Source organism: Lygodium microphyllum, chromosome 12 (assembly GCF_053477565.2).
Source record: "Lygodium microphyllum isolate KBCC chromosome 12, Lygodium_microphyllum_v1.1.10, whole genome shotgun sequence".
Lineage (NCBI taxonomy): Eukaryota > Viridiplantae > Streptophyta > Polypodiopsida > Schizaeales > Lygodiaceae > Lygodium > Lygodium microphyllum.
This window is the reverse complement of record NC_141146.1, coordinates 23,717,646-23,725,223: the sequence shown is the minus strand read 5'-3', so window position 1 is coordinate 23,725,223 and position 7,578 is coordinate 23,717,646. Positions and strand designations below refer to the sequence as shown.

At 41.5% G+C, this 7,578-nt stretch overlaps 1 pseudogene; it reads right to left on the bottom strand.

Annotated features, from left to right (window-relative positions):
* Positions 1-5,394: 5,394 nt before the first annotated feature.
* On the bottom strand, positions 5,395-6,605 carry LOC148027544 (oleosin G pseudogene; annotated as a pseudogene).
* Positions 6,606-7,578: the final 973 nt, after the last annotated feature.

The following is a 7,578-nucleotide window of genomic DNA, read 5'->3' as shown; positions in this document are numbered from 1 at the left end:
CCCTTCATTGGCACCTCAATGGACTATGTGGAAGAACTCCCCCCCCATAGATGACAAATGTATCATTCAGTATATCCCTGAGGGCATCATTAGGCAACAAGATAAGCACTCAATATCTTGATCCATCGAGGAGTACCTCATCAAATGACAAGGCCTACCCTTGGAAGAAGCCTCATGATTCTTAGCCACTATTGTCAATGAATTTCCTCACCTTCAAGATTCCCAATGGGCTGAAGACTAGCCCGTTTGACTGCATCTTGCCTATATATTGCACACTATTTTTGAATAGTCTTATACCAACCCAAATCTCAACAATGTGCTTCCTACATGGGCTAAAAGGACATGTCATAAGCTCCGTTTTGTGGCCCACCCTATTTGGAGAAGCCCATCAAAATTTATGACAAATTTACCTCAGCAATCATGGACAACATGTTGTCCCTAGTCTTTACCCACCTATTTTCATTGTAATGTGGCTCAGAATAGTCTTATACCAACCCAAATCTCAACAATGTGCTTCCTACATGGGCTAAAAGGACATGTCATAAGCTCCGTTTTGCGGCCCACCCTATTTGGAGAAGCCCATCAAAATTTATGACAAATTTACCTCAGCAATCATGGACAACATGTTGTCCCTAGTCTTTACCCACCTATTTTCATTGTAATGTGGCTCAGAGTAGTACTCTGCACCCCACTCCTTATGCCCATCTATCACTCCCCTCCAGTTCTTTGTTTTTGAGGGCCTAAACTTTCATAGTGGGGATGGATTGTAACAAGCGGGATACATAAGCACTAGGGGTTAGACACCCAATCACACTGACTAGGGTATATAAGTTGTAAGAGTCCCAGTTTAGGGCAACAAGTTATTATCAAGAACATACTCTTCACCTTCATCTCCAGCTTCCATTGCCTTTCTTCTTTCTCCCCTCTTTTGTGTCCTTCTCTCTCCTCTTTTAGTCTTCTTCTTCTCTCTCTCTCTCTCTGTTTAGCTCATTCTCCTCTCTCCTCTCATCTTCATTCATTATAGAATGGACCAAAAACTATCTCAAATGATTGCTTGTCAATACTTGAGGGCTTTATCACATCCTTCCTTGGACTTTCTTAATACTTCTTTAGTCTTTAAGACTAGCTTAACGGTCTTGGGCCCCTAGGGAGGGGAGTCACAAAAATATATGTATGTATCATGTGGTTCAATGTATGGGATTTTTAAAATAACATTTTTACTTCTTTTTTTACATAAAAAAGGGTTCCATATAAAGGGGTTACTTACAAATTGAATAGAAAAGGATTATTTTTTATTAAGGAAAATTTCACAAGCCTTGAACACACGTGATATAGAGGGTATACATATAATGAATTACTTGAGCTTAGGCCCCTATCTCAATGGAGGTGTTTGTGCATGGGGTTTAAACAACAAAACCCATCAATTTCCTTGTAAAACACTTGGAGCACGTAGTAATGCTTTGGGAATGTATCATCACTTTGTGCCAACTTTTCATTGATACTGAGTATACACCTTGGGTCTCCTCTTCCTTCTAGATGTAGTCCTTTACCTACTAGCTTTTAACTCTTCCTTCTAGATGTAGTCCTTTACCTACTAGCTTTAAAAGCTATTGCATGGTTTCTTGTAGCTTGGGTGTTTGCTTTGGATCTAGGAGGATATATTGAGAGATTCTCTCTTGTCCTTTTGTGCCTTGAGTAGTCAATTTGAGACTAGCCATCCTCCTAGGCTCCTAGTTGAGTTTGAGACCCATTGCTTACATTTCCTCGGAGAAGAGACAAGGTTTTCCTTACAAAAGGAATGATTAACTTGATGCTTGGCAAGCTCAAGTATATCAAAAGTGCCATGTAGTCCACTTTGCATTGACTTGCACGTTCGAAAGGTCTTCCAAGCATGACTTCCATTCCCACATCTTCAATTTTGGAGCATATAGAACACTCGAGCCATAACAAAGTGATAAACCCACTTTAGCTTAAAGATGCCTTGTGAAATGATGCTACATCCTCAACACTAGGAAGGCATGAAGCTCAATTTACAATGTCTCCTCGAGATGGAGTTAGACACAAAGCAACATCTTGTGTATTTTTTTGCTAGTGCCAAGGAGACAAATAATGTGTGCGCAAAAAGAAAAGGAGGATGGTAAGAGTGTGGAACTCCAATGCGCATGCACACTAGGAATTAGAAGAAAAAAGGAGCATGTTAGTAGGGAGAACACTCTTAGAGCTCTATTCAACCCTTTCGAGATGTCACATCATCCATCCCCATTATTTGGCATGGAGGGGATGCCACATGATTTGTGCCATGTTGCATCATGTGCCATGTTGCATGATCAAAAGGCCATATTTTGGCTTGTAGGGTTATGAATCTTCAATAATAAAACTTAATAGCATGGGTTTGTGTCTTGTCATGTAGGACTTTGGCCCCTGGTCTTTCATATGTCTTTTATGAAAGATGTTTTATTTGGCCCTTGGCCTTTTTCTCTCCCTCTCCCTCTCCCCCCCTCCCTCCCTCTCTTTTTCTCTCCCTCTCTCTCTCTCTCTCTCTCTCTCTCTCTCTCTCTCTCTCCCTCCCTCCCTCCCTCCCTCCCTCCCTCCCTCCCTCCCTCCCTCCCTCCCTCCCTCCCTCCCTCCCTCCCTCCCTCCCTCCTATGGAAGGAGAATTCGTTTGCATAAAAAGCAAACAAGAAGATCGTTAGTAGAACTACCCAATGGAATTGAAGTATTACTAGCTCACACAAAAGGACATAGTTCTCTCTCCCCTATGGAAGGAGAATTCGTTTACATAGAAGATTGTTAATAGAACTACCCAATGGAATTGAAGTATTATTAGCTCATACAAAAGGACATAGGGAATTCGTTTGCATAAAAAGCAAACAAGAAGATCGTTAGTAGAACTACCCAATGGAATTGAAGTATTACTAGCTCATACAAAAGGACATAGTTCTCTCTCCCCTATGGAAGGAGAATTCGTTTACATAAAAAGCAAGCAAGAAGATCGTTAGTAGAACTACCCAATGGAATTGGCGTATTATTAGCTCATACAAAAGGACATAGGGAACTAATGTACATGTTTGAAATATACAATCTTCTCCTAGAGGCCAAGGATCATGAAGTTCCAAATAATTAAAGGAGTCATGGAACTTTTTCTTCTAGTGCTTGGGTATCAAACCTTTAAAATTAAAATTATGAGGCAACATGCAAATGTGGTGAAGTGTGTAATTAGGGGCATGTAATCAAGTACAACTCCGTATTATCACTATCTAACTTTTGCAAAGAAAAAAAACGGTCAAATTACATTTATGAATGCCATTTCCAATGAAGGAAGTCTAGTGCCTAGAACATCCTATGGCACCGATTGTTTTGGCATAGATAATCAAGCAAGGCATCGTTAGTCTTCTAAGGTTACCCTTCACTAAGAAATATAAAGCACCTCAATTAAGTTGGGCAAAAGAGGTCCATCGTCCATATTGATTCCAAAATCAAAGCCGATGCTATGGACTACTCCATAACATGCAACTATTAGTTTTGTGAAAACCTATTGGTTGGCCCATATAGAATTGGCAAGTTCGCTTTAACCTTCCAAAGGGCCTCTCCACATGGATGCTACATGAGCTAACTTGAAATTGAAGTCTTTTCTTCATGGATCCTTAGAAGGAAACAATGTGACTAACCATGGAAGGTAGATGCAATCCTTCTTGGTGTGACGAACCGAGACTAACCATGGAAGGTAGATACAATCCTTCTCGGTGTGACCAACCCACAGAAGGTAGATGTTGGAGTAATTTTGCAAAATGCAAAGATCTGCATTGTTTCTAGTCCATCCAAAATAATCAAGAATCATATGTTTGTCAATGATACCGTGAACACACGGAGTGTTAGTATCTACAATAATATACTCTAGGATTCCAAATAATTTATTGGGATTATGGGTGGTGGACCATTTATAATTTCCCCATTTTACTAGCATTTTATTAGCTCAGGCTTTCTCAAAATGCAAAGATCTGCATTGTTTCTAGTCCATTCAAAATAATAAAGAATCATAGGTTTGTGTCAATGATGCTGTGAACACATGCGTATTTGTCATTCCTCCCCCCCCTAGAAATTTGAGAGTTATTGATAGGTAGCTCTATTTTAATGTGACAATTATCCAAAGCACCACACAATAGCTAGGGAACCCTTGAAGAGCTTCAAAGCCGGATTTCGTGGAGTTTTATTGTGCGAGGCCAACAAATAAAATGGTGCATGAGTGACTAATACATTGCATATGAGTAACTAATGCATTCATAAATTGATGTACAACTTTAAAAATGTTGAGCAACACCATACAATTTGGAGATATCCAACCATTACGGGTGACTAAATGCATTCACAAATTGATTCACTCTTTTAGAAATGCTAGGAGCAACATCATACAATTTATAAGAGATCTGAAGCCTCACATTTGAGTTGAGGCACTAAAGAGAGATTGCCACCTCCATATCAAGGGGAACTACATGTGTGGGCAAGGTGTTAAAGCCTCTTGGTATGGGCTAGAGTAGTGGGCAGTGGTCACAGAGGTATAGATCTCAAGGTATTCTAATGTTTACCCTCAAACGTGAGGCCGTCATCCTCCACATAATGTGAGGAGGTGCACCACTAATGCAAGGAGTTGGGTTTGATGTAGCATTTTCCAATAGCCCAATAGCAGATGGCTTGTGCAATGCTATGTCTTTTAGGGTAGACAAAATAAGCATAAGATGGCAATTCTCCATGTCCTCATCCACCGTGGTGTGGGGGAGTCATGTGAGGCATATAATGGTGGATGGGGAAATTGAAGTGCTCAGAAAGCAAAAAGGAGAATAGTTGATCACCTAGCTCCTTTGTCCGATAGGAATTTCCATATTCCTTTAGAAATAGCAATATGGCAATGGCAATAGCTATATCATAGCTTATATTAGGTTCAACAAATATATGTTGGATATTAGGGTATCTTGCATTTCCATGTTCGTGATTGACACGAGAGCAACACAAAGAATGAGCAAATTAGTTCTTTTTGAAACTATCAATGAAAGAAATTGCTATTAAAAGCATTGATAACTTTAAACTGTTGAACTAGCTTTCATTAATTGCTATTAGAAGCATTGATAACTTTATTGACTTCTTTAACCTATTGAACATTAATTGCTATTAGAAGCATTGATAACTTTAAACTATTGACTTCTTTAACCTATTGAACTATCATATGTAGTACACTAATGAAAGAATTTGATATTGAAAGCATTGATGACATCAAACTATTGAACTGTCATATGCACTATAGCAACTAGCAAACTATTAGCTTACAATTTGCTATTTCATTTTACTGCAAACACTTACATTCAACCTACTAAAGATACTAAGAACTCAAAACTACCTTAGGTTTTCAATTTAAAGAAGGGTGAAGACATTGCAATTGAATGATTTGCAAGGGAGATTAAAAACCTTCTGAAGCGGCGATTCGGAAGGATGCAGGCAGGCCCGCGACAGGGAGAGTATGGTCTCGATGGATGCAGCGTCAGCAAAGAACTGTGGATTGGAGGGGCTTCAGGTCTGAAGAGAAGCGCCTTGTTACCTCACCAGCCCTGGCAGGTGAGAGCCAGTAAGAGCTGGTAATGCCCTTTCTCCGCCATGGAACATGGGAAGCTGAAGTCCCACGTTCCATGACGTTTTTTTAAAAACTTCTAAGTGCTATATACTGATTATATGCTAAAATCAGAGCTAAAAGTATTGCAAGATCAGAGCTCAAATCTCTGTACAATTATCAAATACTCCAAGATCAGAGCTGAAAATCTCTGTACAATTAACAATATAAGAACCACTCGTCTGCAAGTCTCATGACAATATGGCCAGCCCGGGGTAAATTCGACAATATCCTTTATTTACAAAGCTACAACAATCGAAGAAACCATAATTCTAATAATTCCGCATCGGCAGCACGATTCGTAGAAGCCGCCGTGCTCACGCTCACGCTCCCGGCGCTGCCTCCTGCACTTTGGTCTGCAACTGCTCGCCGATGTCCCTTGCCTTGTGCCTCACCTGCTGCATGGCATGCTCTACCTGCTCCGCGCCTGGGGGATGGCCCTCTTTGAAGTACCTATACAGCCACGAGATCACCGACACCGTAACAATGCCCGCCCCAATGGCCGTGAGCAGACCTGCCGTGCACAGGAAAAGGAAGATCCCGACAGGCACGAGGATGGGGCTGAAGAGAAGAAACACAGGCGTGAGGACGATGAGGGTGATGACGGTGACGGTGGCAAGGATGCCACCACCGATGAGCAGGCCGAGCCAGCCAAGGGGGCCAGGGCTGTGCTGCTTGAGCTTCTGGAAGAGGGTCTGGGCCTGCTCACGGGTCTCGCGAGCCTGTTCACGGGCCATGTCACGGGAGCGGGCAGCAGTCTCGCGGGCCTGGGAGGCTTGGTTACGGGCTTGGGGGGAGGCCATGGGAGCTGCCGGGAAAGGTGGTGGAAGGAGCGACTACGCAGCACTGGGGATGGAGATGGGTGATTGAGGAGACAGGCTGATCGGTCAAACTCTCACTCTCTCTCTCAACAAACAGACGAGCTGTGATCGCAGGCACACCGCAAGAGAGGAGATAGATATATGATACTGATGCAGAGAGGTGGCTTCACTCTAGTGTTGTCATCATCATTGTCACTATCGCAGTATAGTATCCAGCGCCTGTCCCGGCATGGGGGTCTCGCGCCTTACTAAAACTCTCTCGTCTTGCATGGCATCCCTGATCAGAATCCCTACCCCACGTGTGCCCGCCTCCACCCACACGTGCCAGCATCTCTTCCCACATTTTTAAAAATAAACCTGCATTAATCTAGATCATAATCATTATGGTTTGCTGATTTAATGTTAGGTGAGCATATCCCGTAACCCGTTGTCTCGGTAACTTCTTTAAAAAAATAATAATAGGAATGCTTGACTCAACGCTCTTGCAGTGGGTTCTAACTTCTCAGTGGCAATTTGCAAATGAAAATTTTCCACATGGATTTGGCTTTGAGAGATGTCAAGCAAGATAGAAGGTTGACGCGTGACATGTAGCGAGGAGCCCTCCACAAGGAAAAGAAGAGTGGGGGGTAACCAAGGAGCACCCATGAGGGGAAAATCACCTCTTTACACAAAAGAAGATGCACAAGTTGTTAGCCTAAAGTGGAGATCAAAGAAGACACTTCTGTTAAAAGTTGAGAAAAATCTCACCTGAAATATTTGATGATAAGAAAAGCTCCCCAAAGCAAGCTTGCCAAAAAAAAAAACCTTTTAATTGGCTTTGATCAATATTTAATCTATAATAACAAGCTTCGTATTTGTATTGTAGGAATTTGGTCCTCTTAAAATCTTTACAACGAAGCCACAAATGTCTTTAGCTTCAGATAAAGACAATGCATGATAATTGCAGCTAAGATTATGAAAAGTAGATCATTTGTACTTCTCAGATTTAGGCTTGTTGTTGAAAAAGGAAAAAAACAATGCCTTGAATTATTAAGCAAGTTTGACGTAATATGCCATTTATTACCTTTTTCTTAATTTATGTCACGGCTAAATTGACTTCAG